Raw genomic sequence first — 18,313 nt, forward strand, 5'->3', positions numbered from 1 at the left:
GCTTTCGCTGTAACAACGCGAGAAGCTAGTGAGGCAGCACTGCTATCTACCCTGCCCCTTCTCACAAACGCCTTTGTCACACAGCATGGTCACAGCCTCCTCTCTCACTTGCTGTCCTGCCCTGGAAATTCATATCGACCTCTGAATATCTGGGAGACCTCAGACTGATCTTTTCTTCTTTCCCCTGGTGTTTACTTCTTTGGTTTAAAATGCTTCCTGCTAGCAACCTGATACTGCAGTCAAAAGGCTTTCAGGTATGACTAGCTAGCCCTTGCCTGGAGTGAACTTCTGCTGTAATTGTCATGGAGGCATCTGGATGTGAATAGATCCATCTGACTCAAATGTGGAAGTCTTACCTTCTTTGTTCACCTATGTGAGCTCCACTATGCGGCTCCACTAACTACTGCTTATTAAGTGCTCCTCCTTCGGACTGAGGTTAACAGTGAGTCCACGTACCTAACACATTTTCCCTGAGGAGGTATTAATGTATCTTGAAATCCTACTCCTTCCCTCCTTGGGCACAGAAGAATTTAACCATTGCAGGAGTATTTTGTTTTTCTGTACACAGTGGCTGAGAGGAGGACAAGGATACAGAAACATTTAGGAACATTTAATCCTGAGAATATGATTCCATAGTACTTGGCAATGTTGCCAAACAGGAAGAATGAGGATATTCGGTTAATCTGGTTATTTTGGAGAAGGCTTCCTTGCAGTAGAGTGGACCAGGATTGCTTAGGTAGCTGGAATATGAATAAGTGTCTGTGAAATAACTTGGAAACTCTTGGCAACTAATGAAACTATTCTAAATTTTAAGTCTCGTCAAGGACATACGTGCAACTCCCACACTGAATAGTGGTCATGGAAAGAAAATAAAGATCTGGGACACTCATGTTCTTTATTGTGCATGATGCTGAACATGTCAAAGAAAAAAATTCTACCCCCAGCTGAAGCAAATGATGCAATTCTGATAGACTTGCTAGAGACGACATTGCACTCGCTGTTTAACATTGCCTCATCTTTTACCAAATCACTCTGCAGAAAAATGTTAGACTGTTTCAAACTGACAGTTTTTAATTAGGAGAATCTGATCAGCACAAGCATTAGTTCCAGGAACACTTAATAGGAATTAAAAAACCTGCCTGTTCCTTCAGCTAAGTACTTTTAACTGGGGGCTGTGGGGGGAACCTGCTTCTGTTCTCACTGAAACAGGGAGCAGCTCTCCTGAAATCAACTTACTGTCTGTTGCAAAGATGATTGCAGCAGAGCAAGAGCACCTTTTTAAGACTGCTGGCATATGGGCAACATGAAGAAAGCTTCACATTGTGACACACCTAAAGGAAGAGGCAAGAGATTCAATGGCTGCTTTATGGATCTCACAGCTGGACTACTAAGGTAGGAAGCGTAAGCAAGATATCATGTCACTCATAAAAGTGGAGAAAAGATGCTTCTCTTCCTGTGTGGAAAAGCTGAGATGCTGCAGTACTTTTTCTAATCCATAACTTCATATGCGGTATTTGTGAGCTTGAGCCTAAAAAAAAAAACCCAAAACATAAAAAAGCAGTGTGTGTGTTTGTGTTTAGATTACAAAGGAATTTCAGATGTGTATTTTCTGCCAGCACACACCCTTGGTGCTGTGCAGCTTGACTGACTTCTGACTATTTAAAACAGAAAAATAAAAAGGTTGCTTAAGGGTTTAAAGATTAATAAGTGTGGCAAAATCTTTCATAACTAGGCAACATTTTCAGGCCTCAGTGCTCGTGTCTTTTCTGATTTTTTTTTCTTTTCTATAATTTTATTTCACTGCAGATGGGTGTGGGGTGAAACAACAGTGTCTGATGTCAGGACAGAGATTATCAGTAGAAATTAGTCAGCCTTTCAGTGTTCTCACAAAGTAACAGAAGAGTCCTTTGCTATTATTTTCATGGCACAATGATGAGCAACCCCAGCTGCACTGTTCTGAGTTGTGGAGATATACAGACTCTAGAGGAGAAATACTGCATGTTTTTTTCAGGAGGTTTCAGGATATGCAGTGTAGTCCAAGTAATATCTCTTACTAAATCCACATTTGGATCTTGTATTATTTGAGAACAGAATAGACTTCTCTTTCCCTTTATCAGTTGTATGTATGGGCTTTCGTAGACACATACATGCTTCTGACATATATTCGCTGACTGGTCATGTACTCTACAATTAAAACACTTCATTCCTAAATTATTGGATGTCTCTTTGTCTTCCAGCACATCTCTGTTTTCTTTCAGAAGAGCAGTAATGCCTTAGAACTGTCAAAACCAAACAAGTTGTCATTTATGATTTTCTGTTTTGGTTGACGGATCTAATTACTAGAATTCAGATGTGCTTTTGATCTTTTTTCCTATGGAAAATACAAAATTTGTAAAATGGAAAATTTATTTTAAAAATTGCCTCAAAACATCCCTCATGGCACATTGCTGACTTTTGTATTTAAGAGGTTTACTTTTATTAAGCAAAAAGCCACATTGAAGAGGCATAATACTAGTACTCTGTATCTCTGAATGCTGAAATTAAGTCTGTTCAGGATTTAACAAACATCCACCTTCAAAGATATCAGTCTGTTTGAACTCAGTTTAATCTACAGTAGTGTACAGGGCTAATGCATATGGAAGAAATGGCTATGCTTCTCCATATCTAAAATGATATAATATACAAAGGCTCGGTAGCTTTTATGTTGGCCAATTCTGTTGCCAATCAAAAATGTCACAGAAATCATGTCCTGAAGAGATCTAAGTCTCTGTAGTCAGTTGAACTCTAGATACTGGATGAGAGGCATAATTTTTGGATTTGGCTGAAGTTAGGTATATGTTCATGTTGGAAATATGTACACTAAAGTAATCTTAGAAAGAGATCAGAGTGAAAATATGGCTTGAAGATTAAATGAAAAGCAATAGCATTAATTTCTCTCAGACTGTTGTTAAAGGTCTTTGAGAAGGGTATACATGAAGTCTCCTAATGCAGGTTATAGTTGCACTGGGAGGTGGGGAGGAGGAAATTAAAGATGATGAGGAAGGGTGAATGAGCTAAATGTGATATAAAAGAAAGCCGAACAGTGAAATTTTTAAGTTCATTTAGTTTTGCAGAGATTTTTGTTTGTTTGTTTTTTGAATTCCTGTGGATTGACAAATTTGCTACGTTGATGCAAATTGGGTCTATTCTACCAAAATAGGACTTCTTGGGTATTTAGTTGTTTTTTTTTTTAATTATATATCAGAAGGATTAAGCCAGATCCTAACACTGTCCCATGCAGTTCTGTGTGGATTGACAGCCCTGCATTTGGGCCTATTGAGCATCTGTTATGAAGTTCTTTAGGTTGGGTAATATATGTGGCATAGCTACTGAAAGGCCTGTTCAGGAGAGAGAAAAAAGATCTGATTTCATGAGGAAGGTGAAGATGAAGGTAATGTTTTCTGCAGAAGAAGCTGTGAAAACAAATCTTTTATGGGAATGGCACCTAGGAGGTAGCAGGGTAGGGAGTAGGGTGGAAGACAGGCAGGATATTCTGCAGCCAGTGCCAAACTCCCCATTGGTCCCGTGATGGTGCAAGAGGATTTCACAGCAGCCTGAGCAACTTCTGCAACCTCTTCTTTCACCTGTCTGTTTAATGCAAGTTTGTTTTATGTAGGGATTTTTACCAGCTCCTTTCATACAATTTACATACCTATTAGATTAGGTTCAAGTTTCACTTGCATCCATACGGTAACCAGATGGCATGGATAAACTGTCCAAGCCTACATTCTATTCTGCACATTAATTAAAATCCATAGCAGCTTAGCTGATCACGCTGGTTGCCTGGCTCCTAGCTCCTACCACTTTCTCAGCATCATTACCTATCCATAAAGGGGAACATCTCTATTAAAAGGTACTTTTCCCTAATTGAGGGTGAAGTGTCCCAGCCACAAAGAAGGAATGCTACTGTGCAGAAGATCTGTCTCCAGAGCTGGATTATTCAGTACAACATTGGTCCCTAGATTTTTTATTCTTTTTTATTTTTTAACTTTGAAATCCTGCACTTATTCAAGAAGCTCAAAGTATTAGGAAAATGCGTCATGTTTCAGCAAACATACAAGAGGTTCAGGGAACTGGCTAGCACATTAAACAGTTACCCTGTGGCCTGCACTGTTAAATGAAGAGGAATAACAGCAGTTATTGAAACTTGTTCTACTTTGTCACAGAGCTACTGGAGCTGCCTGAGCATCATTGCTTGCTTTTTGGAAACCCTAGAGGAGAATATGACCTAGGAACAATCATACCTTTGTAGTCCAATTGTTCCCATGCTTGCAAAAAAAATAAAAAATGAAAAAGTGATCAGGGTAGCAATATTGTACAATGTGGCTTTGTTTTCAAGTTACTTGGAAAGTCTATATACTGTTACGCTGCTTTCAGACACAATAAAAGGCCAGTTATTAATCCTGCAATTACCCAGCCTTATCACTGCTATCCACACAGGCTGACTGTGGCTGGACTTCTAGAGGATATTGTTCTCATTACAGTGACCAAAGCAAAATTTAATTAGAGATCCGTCTCTCAAATGGACAAATGAAAAATATAAGGATTAGGAAATTAATCCTAATACTTAATTACATTAAGGTGTTTTGCCATTCTGGATGGGGGAGTTTTGATACTCTAGGGAACTCCCTCCTGTCAATTCACTTTTTAGTGACTGCAAAGCACTACGGGGATAGGGGGAAATGTTGTTCATGACATTAAAAATCATATCCTTCCTGTCAGCTCTGAGCATGGAACAGGAATATCTAATTAAAAGGTTTTGCTCTGGATCATATCAGTTCCTGACAGAAAACTCTAAATCCATGTTATAGGAGCAAGGCAAAATGATCTGCAGGTAACAGAAATGGAAAAAATGAATTGATAAGGAGATCAGACTGTGACTAAATGGAAGCAAGGAGGCTGAAAGGCAGCATTTTAATAAGGAAGGCTTTTGTACTGTTTTTAGGTACATTTGGGCAGATTTATCCCGCAAACCATTTAAATTTCATTGATAAGAATGAACTTCATTGCTTCATTTAGAAACTTCGCTGTGTTTTTTTTCCCCATTTGTATAAAAATAAGAGCCATCTGTAGGAAAAACAAAACAAACAAAAAAAACAACCCAGAATAAAACCCCACAAACAAAACCTAAACATAACTTGTTTGTGTGACTGCTTTGCTGTTATTGTTTAGATTTCTAGGAAACAGATGCGTGTTTTTTGTTTGGGGAAAGCATACATCTGTTCTGCCGAATTCTCTCCAGAAATCCTTAATTTTCCAGTAAGAGCTTATTCAGTTGCATTTGAAAATAAGAAACTTTCCCCTCTATCATCTGTGTGCACACAAACATGTTTTACAAGGAAAAATGGTCATTTTGAGATAGTGAGGAATTGTTTTCTCAGCAAATCTGTAAGAGTCTGCAAAGCGCTGTATAGTAATTTAGGTTAGAAGAAGAAAAGAAGGTAGCAACAAATTTACGTTTGTAACCTGTGAAAGGATATCTGAAGCATTGGAGGTGTTTCAGTCTCATATTGAAGGGTGGTATACAATTTAATAAGGCTGAAACCAGTAAGATTGTGTAGAAATTCCTGTGTAAGGTTTAATAAAGATGTAATTCCTGTCTACAAATTGCTTAAACTGTTCAATGGAATTCTATAACAGGGATATTATTCTATGTAATGGTTTAAATATTTTATAGGTTACCATTTGCTGTTAAATTTACAGGTTTGCTCCAGAAGGGGAAAAGGGGAAGCCATTTTATGTGTTAGTCTACTTTGGGATCTACTTCAAAACAATTACATGGTATATTTTTCAATTGCTTCTTATATTGAGAAGAAATAAATACTACATCATAACTTGTAACAGCATGTGACTCATGTTCTTATGTGCCTATTTCAGGGTTTGGATTAAAGTATCTTCCATTAAGGCATCTTCCTTTCGCTGGAGGATTTTTATCTTCAGCTGAGGAATGGAAAATGAAAAAAAAAATGCATAGTCAGTAGTCAAATCTTAGTGCAGAAGAATCTGAGTACATCAAGAGTAACCCTATTAAGTCGTTCCCCTTGGGGAGAAGATCCTACAGTAGTGATGCAGTTTGGAAATAAATTTGAAGCAGGTGGACAGAGCAGCAGGAGGGCAGTATCAGGCTAATACAGCAGGAGGGCAACTCCAGCCAGTTAGAAAAAAATGAACTGCGTGAACTGTAGGGGACTGCATATTAGAATTGCCAAGCTGAATATTTCCTACTGCATATCCTAAATAAATTAGACCTACACAGAAATGTGGGCAATGATAACTCCCCACATGGCACAAATAGCAACTGAAATGAAAGCTGTCCATGCATCTCCGTTAAAGCTCTGAATGTTCAGGTGGGATGTCACTTCAGTCCCATTTAAACCTGTTGCTATAAGCTAGCCCTGTGGATAAATGTAAATGTCCCTGTTGGTATTTTTTAATGATACTGCTGGTATTGTCTACATAGCAACGAATTTCTTTCACTGTGACAAATACAGAACCGTCTGCTTTATATTTCTCTCTAAAGCCAGTACTGGTGCTGTGTGGTGGTGGTTGTGTGTGGCTGCTAAGAGATGAGAGCACAGCAGGGAGGTCAAGGCTTCCTGGAGGAGCAGTGAGGAGGAAGAAACATCCCTGAATAAACTAGAGAGTGAAAGAGCTCTGCCAAGCTCCTGCCACAGCATGTCCAGTTGAGCCAGCCTGCAGCCTCCAGAATTCTTCACTCAAGTCATGCCAGAGACTCAATGACTCAGTGTTCCTCAGTGAGCAGTGGATACTAGTAGATGCCTTGAGTTAAAAGTGAGCACCCAAGTGGCAATACAAGACTGGGAACTTCTGTGTCGTGCCAGCCTAATCGCTAACATTTCAGAAAGGGGTAGAAGAGATGGCTTTCTTAAGCCACCCTGCTATGGACTTGAAATACCCTGGCCTTGAGCATACTACCAGAATGGCACCCAGAGTAGGGCAGGTCCAGTCATCCTCAACCTTTATCTTGCCAGAATAGACCCCGGCCCCCTTGATTTGTCATGCTAGCTAGTGTATGGCTGCTTGTATTAAAATATATTACTTTGTTCATTTATCCACGCTTCTGTTGCTCTGCTTCTGGAGGTCTGTGATGTTGGCTGGTGCTCCTTGGACAGCCGTTGGCAATGACTCTGCCTCCTGGATGCTGCCCACCTGCTTGTCTGTCCATAGATGCCTGATGTTTTGCCTGCTGTCATTCTGGCTATATCTTTTCCTTCTTCTGCGGCAGCTGGACTGGATGCAGATTGATTTGTTGCATGCAGTGCATTTCCTTCCCTGACTGCATACCTTAAGATACAAATTGCATTCTGAATTTTCCATTCCACATGGGTGCAAAACAAAGCCTATTGAATGCAGCAGAAATCTCCTACTGATTTCAAGGGAGCACTGAATCTTATTCTAAATCACTGATGCTATAGGGTTCGCCATAAAGTTTAGCTCTTTGCTCAAAATACCACACATCTGGGAATATTTTCCAGCAAATTATATTTTCCTAGATATGTCCTTGCTGCTGTACTGAGGTTTCTTAAGACTTCTGCTTCCAGGTCTCACTTCTTTTGAATGCCACTCTTGAGAATGTGTCTTTAACAATTTCACCCTGACAAATGTTCCTCCTCATAAAGCACACTAGTCTGTATTTCACTTTGCTGGAGTGCAAATGGCTTCCTGCTGCTGAAGAAAGTGCTCTTCCAAGGAAGACATCCCTTTAGTCTCCTGGGAATGGATCTGAATTTTTGAAAAAGCAAACTTCTCTGTTGTAGCTTTTAAAAGTTGCTGGAGTTTCTACAGATCCCTGGGGCTCCTCTCTCTCTTCCCAGTAGATTCCACAAATCAGTGAGGCACTCAGCATTTTTTATTCTCTCTTTATTCCACTGCTTTACTGAGGAGCTTGATACACAGGGAGAGTCTGCTCACAGTTGAGTCCCCAGTGGGTAAAGGTCCTTCAATAGTGTTTCTGAAATAATTACAGGGTTCTATTATACAGTCTCATACAGTCTTGTACCATGTGTGCCTTTGTAATGCCTTCCTGTGAAATTCTGTGTTAACTTGTGGCGTGTCAACAACTGTCTTTTAACCATGCCTCTGGAAGAGGTTTAACACTAAGCTATAAAACATAATTTGAAAACTGACAGGCATTCTAATCTAGAGCTATGCTTCTAAAACTCTGATGTAATGAGTTGCTGTGATTAGGTTAGAGGAGGACAGCAATAGAGATGTCATACAGATTTAGGTATTTGTTTTCTATTTCAATAAAGAAAAGAATATATGACCAAAGTCAATCCATCATAACACCAGCCTTGGAGGTTTTGGGATGAGTCCCGTCAAGGCTGGAGGAGGGCAGAAATAGGATGCCAGGATAAAGCCTCAGGATATGTTCTGGGGGCTATCAGGCAAAATAGGTGGGCAGAGCAGTTTTGTGATGCTGATACCATGCACAGACCCCAGCTCCTCCCATCTTGCAGCAACACAGCTGATGCAGAAAGCAACTACACTTGCAAAATTGAGGTGATTACATTACACTCTCAATTGTGTGGGTGTTGCTTTTCAGCAGACTCTGTTTTCAGATCACATAAGTGATAAAATAACTTGTCTAACTAGGAAAAAGGCAAATCTTATTTAAATATAATAGTAACAAAGTTTGAGCCTTTAAGTTTTCACAAGTAAAATAGTATCTAGCAACTGAACATAACAGGGATGATTTATGCTAAACCAATTTTAGTTTTATAAAAGTCATTCATGGACACATGTCATTAACCTTCCAGCAAAATTGATATGGACTTTTGGCTGCTGCTCCAGTACCTGCTTTGCTACTTTTAGGGTACACCTTGCCACCAGGTCATGATTCTAAAGGTTTTTTCAAGAGACTGGTGCCAACTGTCATTCATGAGCTCTGGTAGTCAGAAAGTCTCAAATTTATCTATTAATTTAGTTATTATGATGCTAAATTAGATGCAGCTTGGTCTGCGGGTTTTGGTTTTGGTTTTATTTTGGTTGAGTGGTTGATTTGGGGTTTTTTGTGCACGGCAAGGTCTTAGTGATATGTTCACTAGTTTTAAAAACTGTGGCAGTAAATATTATGTCAGGTAACGGTCTTAACTTATATTCTCTCTTTAACATAAGAAGCACATAAAAAAATAAAGCTTCCACAGTTGGGCTGTTGTGAAGCTGATCTAGGGAATAAAGTACCTACAGGATAGATTTACTGTTGCTCTGTGGATAACAAACGGGCTTGCACTTTTCATAATTACAAGGGGTTCTGCAGAGTGTGTCACTTCCTTCACAGGTTAAACAGTTTGAATATATTACCTCAGGAGCAAGGGTCATCTCTGCCAGATTATTTTGAAAGATGTTTTTTTGGAATCCTGTGGACACAAGGTCTAGATCATCCAAACCAGCCAAGAGAGAAATTTGGTGGTATACTCCCAAGACGAGACTAAATAAATAGGATGAATTTAAAAACAGAACATACCAAGTTAACAACAGAACATACCAAGTTAAATACAACAAAAACCTCAAACAGGTTAAGTGGGACCTGCTCCTTTTCAAAGAGCTCTTAAAATGTAGTGGATGATTGAGGTATAGGAAACCAAGGTCCCTTTCTTCAGCCATAGGTTGACTTTATCACTTGAAAAATATACAAAATTCAATGTACTTGAAGTCAGGTTAAAAGTAATTTATATGTGTATGCTAATATGGAAACCAACCTTTCTGAAACTATTATTTTTTAAAAAAAAGAACTCCTCCAAAAATATTAATTCAATACTTTAGGAAAAAGTATTGAATTCTAAAAAGGCAAACAACTTTGAAGTCTGTTTTATTAGTGGGTTTAGAAAATTTCCCTTGTTTTCTAGATATTCCCACAATGACAAGAGAGGAAAACAGAGGTGCAGTACAATCGCCGATGAATAAGGAAAAAAAAATCAAAATTAGCGCAACAAGTCTTATACACGATTGATGAAAAACTTACCTGCTTCACCTGGCACTTCACTATTGACTTTCTATAATGTGGAAAACAATCATAACAGAAATAGTAGTATACAGTATCAGTAACTGAAAGCTCCACAAATTGAGGGCAAACAACATGAAAAGAGAAAGTCACCAGTCCAGTCAGTCAATAAAGTTCACAATTTTCAAGGACTATGTTTGAATCGCTGTTATTAATCAGGCTCCCAATTTACAACAGATGATATTGTGCAGTTGGTGATTGATAATCCTTTCGGGCGTAATGTCGGTTCTTCCTTGAACCATGAAGACACAGTTTGTGTGTTTTTGAGAACTCATAGATTGGTGAGCTCCACAGTTCACCAGCTGCCCAAATTACTTTCTATTGAAAAAAAGGCAAAAAAGAAAGCTTTTATTTGGGGAAGGGGAGGAACTAATTTATACATAATATTTCTCAGCTATTTTCTTTCCTTTTTTTTTAAGGTATGGACGTGAATTTGCAACACCCTGAACATAAACATAAAAGCTATTAGAAGCAATTGTTCTATAATAAAACATAATGTTGCTAGAGCACAAACATCTGTCACTCATACAGACATCATCCTGTAAACCTATCTATCTCTGTTTTCCTTTCTGATTATATCGAGGTAGCTTGTGGCATGACAGTGATTTGAATGACAGACATCCAACCTGGAACAGTGCTTTGCATACTCCTGTTTGTTTGCAGGGCCTCTTCAGGTTTGAAAGATTTAAATTTTAAAATTTGTTTTAATTGAGAAAAAGAACGACGAGGAAATGGTTGTTACCTTGGAACTCAGAGTCAAAGTTATTGTGGGGCTCTGGTTTTCATAAAACTTTACCAAGTTTTTAAATTGACTTTTTTTTGTTTTCTAATGAAAAAGAGTATGAATTATTTAAATTTAGACCGCATTTTCTATATTAGAGCCATACTATACCAATACAACAGAAGAGACAACACTCAAGACACAGCTTAACTTAATCGCCTTCCTCCCATACCTTAATTACAATCTTCAAAACAGTTATAGAACCTCTATATTAAAGGCAGATTTTTTCCCCTGTCTTCCTATTAAGTTATTGTTAGATTTTTGGAATGCAACTTTAATAAGTTTAATCAATGAGATTTTAATTTTTCTAAGTATCCTCAACACCATAATCAAAATTGGCTAATTATTTAAAATTTCTAGACACAGAGCACTGGAGACTCCTGCATTTCAAGATAGTAAAAACTCTTTCTATCTAAATTTTTTTTAAACTTTTGTTATACATCTCTTATAACTATTCTGACATGCCTGTGACCAATCAGACAGTTTTGTTTCTGGTTTGGGCATGACAAACTGAATACTTACATTTCCAGTCCTATTGGACCATATCTGTAGTTTCTCTGTAGTGTACCAGATATAATTGGTCACATATCCTGTATAAACAAAGCTTTCTGCCCTGAGATCTGCAATGTAGGCGAAATACAGTCCTTTGCCAATAAAACCATGCTCTCTCTTTAAGGATACCAATCTGTAAGTTGGCATTTTGTATTATGTGCTTATTTGTCAAGCAGTAAATTGATTTGTTCGAGTGAGAAAGAATAATGTGGAACCTAGTAATCTTAAACTATTGTAGTGTATGACAGAAAGGTTTAGGTTGCTTATTTTCCAAAGGCCATGCTCTCATTTCAAATCTGTGCTCTTTGACCTGAGATCAAAAAGAAGGGGAAAAAAGGTAATTCCTACCTGATCACTGTTTCCCTACCCTGGGTGCTCTAATCTGGTATCCATCAGGCAATTGGCATGGTCAGCTGACTTGCTGTCACAACTGCATCCATTTTCTCTCTTCTGCTTGTGACTTTCTGCAGAGGTAGCCTGTGAAGACCAAAGAATAGTAGGTGAAGTGTTGGTGAGTATCTTGGGAAGCATCAGTTTTTTTACAAGGTAGGAGAGAAAGCTGTCTCAAGTAAAGTTACGAGGGAAAAAATTAATTGAATGATAATAATGTTTAATCAATTTTAACTATTAGTTTCAAATAGAATATTTAATCATAAGCATTTGTCCAGAATACCGGACCAACAAATATTCATAATTATATTTGACTATACTTTCTTGTCATAATCACTGATTCTTTGATAACAGTGCTCCTTTTCACAGAAATAAAAAGTTTGTCTTTAAGAGTTTTTCATTTTGAAACCTGTGTTACCTTAAATCGGGTACTAAATTATTAGTTTCTGATACTTCCATAGTAATAATAAGGCAGCCTTCCCCAGTGGCTTTCCCCCTCCCAGACCTCACTGATTTATGGCAAGTTCTGGAGCACGGGTTTATGTCATATCTATTAATTATTTTATTTTTCTTATTGTTACTGTTGTAATAGAGCATGGAGTATCTTGTTGCAAACCCTGGGGGCACTTGTTAAAAAAAGGAAAAAAAAGACTATCCTTTCCTTACTAAGTTTAAAATTACCCCATCCAAAGACAGAAACTGTGTGAGGATAACTAAAACCATTGCACGAAATAACAACATAATAGTGAAATGATTATGCTTCCCATCAGTGAGGTAGTCCAAAATGTGAAAATGTCATCAGGTATCTTGAGAAAGACATTTTTGAAATTACAGCCAAATCTATACTTCAGCCAACAGAACTACCAAAAATGAGATGTGCTATGATTCTTTGTACAGAGAAAAATGAGGGTCTCTTAAATATCTTCTAGTCTGAGGGGGAAACTATGGAACTGCAATTTTGTGATTCAATTAAACTGCTCCATTTCCTAATTTTATTACAGGCTTTGTCAGAGGAATGGCTAAACGTCTGCTTATTAGTCCTGATCTCAATCTTTATCTCAGGAGACTTTTATCATAATGAGTGTTAATTCTATGAAATTAATTGAGAGGTTGTTATTTTCATCTCTAAATGGTGTATACTTTTGATTGACTGGTCAATGACAAGTCTCTTCTCATTTTCCACTATAATAAGGCTATGAAAAGAAAAAGAAGTGGAATAGTTGGCCAATTAAGTTATACAATAATGACAAGGTCAAGCCAAAGAGAGTACATTGTGGTAGTTTACAAATTACTAAGGCATTTGGGTTTTTCATGCTCCTGACAGAAATTGTAATGAAAATAGAAAGTGACACATGAATCCATTAACTTGACAGCACAATAAAAGGGAGGAGAAATAATTTTAAGCATACAAGTATACATCAAAATAATTTGAAGGGATCAGAGACAAACCCACAAGAGATTTTTGACTCTTTCCAAAATAAGACAACACACCACAGAAAATATACGTTTCTTATTCCCTTCTAAATCTATGTCTTTTGCAGTTAGTTTCCTATATTTCAGGGAAGTTTTTCCTTGCTTTATCTCTTCGATCTGCTCTATCTCTGAGTAAAAACTTTGAGTCATGGAAAGATGGTTCTATTCACTGAAATCTTGTGATGGTGATGTAATGAATTTGTGTTGCTTTGCCAAGGAAAGAGCAGCTCTCATCAAGAATGTGTGAAGCTGTGCCAGTAAAAAGTGACATATTTATAAATAAGGAACAATGTAGTCATATTGAACTTATGCCTGGAAACATCCTGGATGTTACATCATTCTGGTTGAACTGCTTTACCCAATAGTCTTATGAGACTCATTTGTTGAAAAAGAAAGAGCAGGGCTCCTGTCTTAAAGTTTAACAAAAAAGCTGGTACAAAAGATTTTTAACACTAGCTGTTTCCAGTGTTTCCTGTAGCTAAGGTAGAATCATACATTGTGTTAAAGAGCAATCATGAAGGACCTGTTCATTTTTATCTTCATAAAACAAGAGAATATTATTCCATCTAAACATGTTATCAAATTATGTATATGACATCTTTAGACATCTGGGGTACTCTAAATTTTCTAACAATAGAATTAGAATTGTTCATTAAGTATCTTAATATACAGTACCTGCATAGAAAGCTCATGTGAATGGATGACATTATGATCTAGCCACAATATATTAAGTGCATGGTGAAAAAAAGGAAAAAAGTGAGCTTAATGCTGACTTTCCCCAAAATCCTCTCTTCGAAGATGATCCCTAGAACACACAGGGAAGTTAAGGGATATTTTAAAGTGTGCTGCATGGGAGAGATCGTTCTGAACCTGCTGTGCTATACCATCACAATTCATGCTGCACCTTCCCAGAGCCTTTCTTTTGGGCACACATTGCGATATTCCCAATGACTGTGGGTGGCATAACTCTGCCTACATCAAAGAAATCTCCAGCTGACCTGCTGAAATAACTCTTCATTCTCTTGGCACTGATGGCACAGTACAAAGGAGACAGCTAGGGTCAAGCGTCAATACTGTGTTAAAGAATATCCTCATACTGATTCTCAACTTAGGCGAATACATCAATCTTATCTGAAGACCTTAGGTTATTTTGCAAAAACAGAGCAAAACTAGTTTATTTGCAGATCTTGACCCTATCTGGTACAGCTAGGTGCTGCCCAAGGTCAGGTTCCCAAACAAGGGATCATTTATGTTTGATCACGCCAGGGAATCTGTATGGTCTTGCACGCAGCATGGCCACTGCACCCCCAAACAGTTGCTTTCTGACTACTCCAGACTAACATAATCATCTTCCCAGCACCATTGCTCTCTGTTGATGCCTTATGTAAATGTGATGAATTAGCCTTGCTGCTACTGTTGCAGTTATTTAAAAATAACAGGATACACAGCCTTCTGCAAGCTGAGTCTGTAACACATCCCATAGAAGCTGACACATTAGGGTGTCATGTTTCAGACTGTTCAGTTATCTCGTGTTCTTGTGATAGCAAATTTTGTAGGATTTGACACCTTGTCTTTCAGTCTCTCTCTCACTCTCATCCCTTCTTGCTTTGTGTGAATGAAGAAACTTTCCATTCTATGTCTGAGCAGATCACAACAGATCCTTCAAGATCTTCCTTCAAGACAGCTCATGAGTTCTCTGGCTAAGGAAGAATGAATTATTGTGGATTTTTTCCCTGTTTAATTGAAAAGGCAATACATCTCTTTATGTATTGTCAGCAAAATTCATCATCTTCATCCACATTTTGTGTATATCTTCACTGAATACAGTTACTATCCCCAAGCAGTATTTGGTAATATTTTTCTTTTAGGAGATGCTATTATCTCTAAGGAAAGGATATTAATGTGCTGTCTGCATGTCTCGTTATGAACTTGAGGACCTGATCAGGGTAAAGATCAAGTATCACAAAAGTTTACAGCTGCAATAAGTCTGATTTTTGTTTTCAGCCTGGGAAATTTCTGGGAGTTTAAAAAAATGCATGATAAATTCTGGCCTCTGGATCACAGAATAGTTGAGGTGGGCAGGGACCTCTAGAGATCACCTAGTGCAAATACCTTCCTAAAGCAGGCTCAGACTAGAGCAGGTTGCTCAGGGCATGGTAGGTTAGATTTTAAATATCTGCAAGGCTGGAGACTCCTAATGCCCTGTTCCTACATTTGATCACCTGTACAAGGAAAAAGCTGTTTTTCTTATCTTCAAATGGAATTTCTGTTATTTCAGTTCATGCAGATAGCCTCTTGTCTTACACTGGGCACCACTGGGAAGAGTGGCTGCAACTTTTTAACTCTCTCCATCAGATATTCATACACATTGGTTAGATCCCCCTGTGCTGCCTCTCATGCAGGCTGAATAGTCCCAGCTCACAGTGTTTCTTCATATAGCAGATGCCCCCATCCATCAATCATCATCATGGCTCTTTGCTGCTATTTATTAATGTTAGGGATCTATGTTACCCAATTAGAGACCAGTTAAGATCACATCCCCAGCAAGTCTGCCTTTCTCTGGAGAGAAAGGGACATCCCTCAAGCTTTCTAGATTGCAGAGGATGGGATGTATACTTTTGAATGGGTAAGTTTTCCCATTAACAGTTTCCATGTAAATGCTGTTCTTAGAAAACCATGATCTATATTCTGATAAACTAATTCACCCATGTTTTCCCCAGAGTAGAGAGGCATAGTTTAGGTAATACTTTTATCAATACCTTATTCAGTTGTATTTTAAAAGTAAGAAAGTACTTTTCCCTCCAAATATAGAAGAATAAGAGATAGAGTGCAAAGTCATCTCGTAGCGATAAAAAATGCTTCAACTGGCAAGAGTTGGTTTGCAGTGTTCCTAAGACATATACCGATGGCAATAATGATCTGTCACAACATATATCTTCAGAGTAATTTCCCTCATACTTATCCCGGTGTCAGAAACTTAATACAGAAGAAGGTATGAGTAGAACAGCAGATAGCAGAATCACACAACCCAAGCTTTCTGACTCTTAGTCTTCCTGCTGAACACTGTCCTCTTGTAGTCATTCTTTGAATTATTTTTTCATAAATAGCGTTAGCTAGATGCTTACTGAATACTCAATTGTGTTTTCACAGCTACTGGACTGCAGTAAAGAATATTCAATCTCCTAAGCAAGGCTGATAAAGAATGCAAAAAGGAAGCGCATCTCAATTCTCTGTCATTGCTGGCTTCTTGAGCATGAGCTGACACACACCATGGACTTAGAAGATACAATGATTGAATTGTGCAGGGTGGAGGGAAAAGATGTTGGAATTCTATATTCCTACAGTGTCCCTAGCAGTGACTAATATAAGACATTAGCATTCACTATGAATTAGAACTCATGGTTAAATTTGTTAAAGTTGTTTTGTCTCTAAAACATGTTTTATAGGATTTTTTTTATAAATAATAACAGAATATGGCATAAAACAATGTCACAAGCCAGTGTCACTGTACAGCATGAAGTATAATCGATGCATTGTGACAGAGAAGGCAAAAAGTATGCCCAAGGGCAAATTTCTCACAAAATTGACTAACAGGATAGCAAAAGCCATGGAAAGAACTGGAAACACTGCTTACGATAGATATTTTATTTATATTCAAATATGCTGCCACTTTTGTACCCTCACTAAGCCTAACACACAATATTAGCAAAAACATCTGTTCCTCCCATTCTTCTGCTCAGGACTCTTTATTGCTATTTTCTTGTCCCACATACAATCAGTAATTTTAATTATTTCCATTATCATGTACTCAGTCAGCTAAGAGTTGAGTTTCAGTAGATTAGACTGAATCCAGTTTGCTTTCATTATTTTCTCTTTGTTTCACTTATTGCAAATTGTTCTCTGTGGTGGTTATTATTTTTCATTAAGTTCTTTGGATTCTATGAATCCTTTCTTGGAATACCCAACAATGCACATTTTAAACTAAGTCTGTTTTCACTAGTTATTCCATGCCTTTAGTTTTCACTGAAAAAAACACAGCCCAAATAACAACATGGTCTAATTCCTCTATTCTAAAAACTAATACTCAGTACCCATTTTCCTTAAGCATCACTGGGGATGATGGACTGGCAGAAGAGATGCCTGCCTTCCTCATGCAACTGTTTTACCATATTTCTTTCTTCTTCTCTGCTACAATAGGATTTATTGATATTGGAGATGATTTTTTTTTAACCTCTTCATGCAAAGTTTGTGCATGCATTACCTACCCCTTGCTTACAATGTGGTGTGAGCCTGAAAAAATTCATCTGGTTTTCTTAGCAGGTAGAAGCGCAGATACGGCTTGGCCACAGTCCCTGCTACAAAAGGCAACATAAGACCCTCAAGTAAAGCAATGCCTCTTCTGAGCCCTTCATGTTGCATTCCCAACAAACAACGTAGAAACTGCCACGGATCTTTTACTTTTCCTCAGGTATGTGAGATATATGAACCTTTGTGGCTGTCCTCTTCCTTTATGTGATTGCTTTCTGAGTGCTAAATGGCTGTGTCTATACATCCTGTTTTATCTGCTTTTGAAGTTCAGCGGGCCTCTATGCACCTGCTGCCTAGCTGCAAAAGTTTCTGTGTCATCAAACTGATTTCTAGAGCTTGACACCTCCCCCTCTTGAACTAGTGCAAGACAAGGGGCCTGGCAGACCCCCTGCATAACTCATAGCCTAAGCAGGAGTCTCTCTAGGCTGTATTCACATGAGGGCTGGTTCCTCAATCAGACATCTTTAAACAAATTACTCCACTAATATGTTGCAAGTCCCTTACCAATCTTATAAAAGATCAAAATTCCCATCTTAGCTGCCAGGGGTTTTTCTTAGCATAACTGATTTGTTTCAGTCTGTTTATCACAAGCTTTACATCTACTATTTAAAACAGAATTTAAAGTACACAGGTTGTTTATAAAATATCTTTTGCAAAGTTGGAAGGCTTTGGTGCTAAATACTGGGTCATTGCTTATTCTCCAAGCAACTCCAAGCAACGAAACTTCCTTCAAGGTATGGCACCCG

General features: G+C 38.0%; 2 long non-coding RNA genes across 3 annotated transcripts; one reads left to right on the forward strand and one right to left on the reverse strand.

Moving 5' to 3' along the window:
* Positions 1 to 233: 233 nt before the first annotated feature.
* Positions 234 to 17,740, forward strand: LOC134159848 (uncharacterized). Of its 2 annotated transcripts, none has more exons than XR_009963325.1 (3): positions 234 to 254; positions 1,251 to 1,392; positions 16,410 to 17,740. It is a non-coding gene; the product is annotated as an uncharacterized LOC134159848 (long non-coding RNA). The 2 variants fall into 2 exon arrangements; XR_009963326.1 differs by lacking the exon at positions 16,410 to 17,740 and adding an exon at positions 5,743 to 5,866.
* On the reverse strand, positions 9,876 to 18,105 carry LOC134159849 (uncharacterized). The gene is made up of 4 exons (XR_009963327.1): positions 17,747 to 18,105; positions 17,521 to 17,611; positions 11,745 to 11,860; positions 9,876 to 10,381 (listed from the first exon to the last, which is right to left on the reverse strand). It is a non-coding gene; the product is annotated as an uncharacterized LOC134159849 (long non-coding RNA).
* Between the last annotated feature and the right edge of the window lie 208 nt (positions 18,106 to 18,313).

This window comes from Pezoporus occidentalis, unplaced genomic scaffold (assembly GCF_034315485.1).
Source record: "Pezoporus occidentalis ecotype Australia unplaced genomic scaffold, CSIRO_AGI_Poc_V1 ctg151, whole genome shotgun sequence".
Taxonomy (NCBI): Eukaryota; Metazoa; Chordata; class Aves; order Psittaciformes; family Psittacidae; genus Pezoporus; species Pezoporus occidentalis.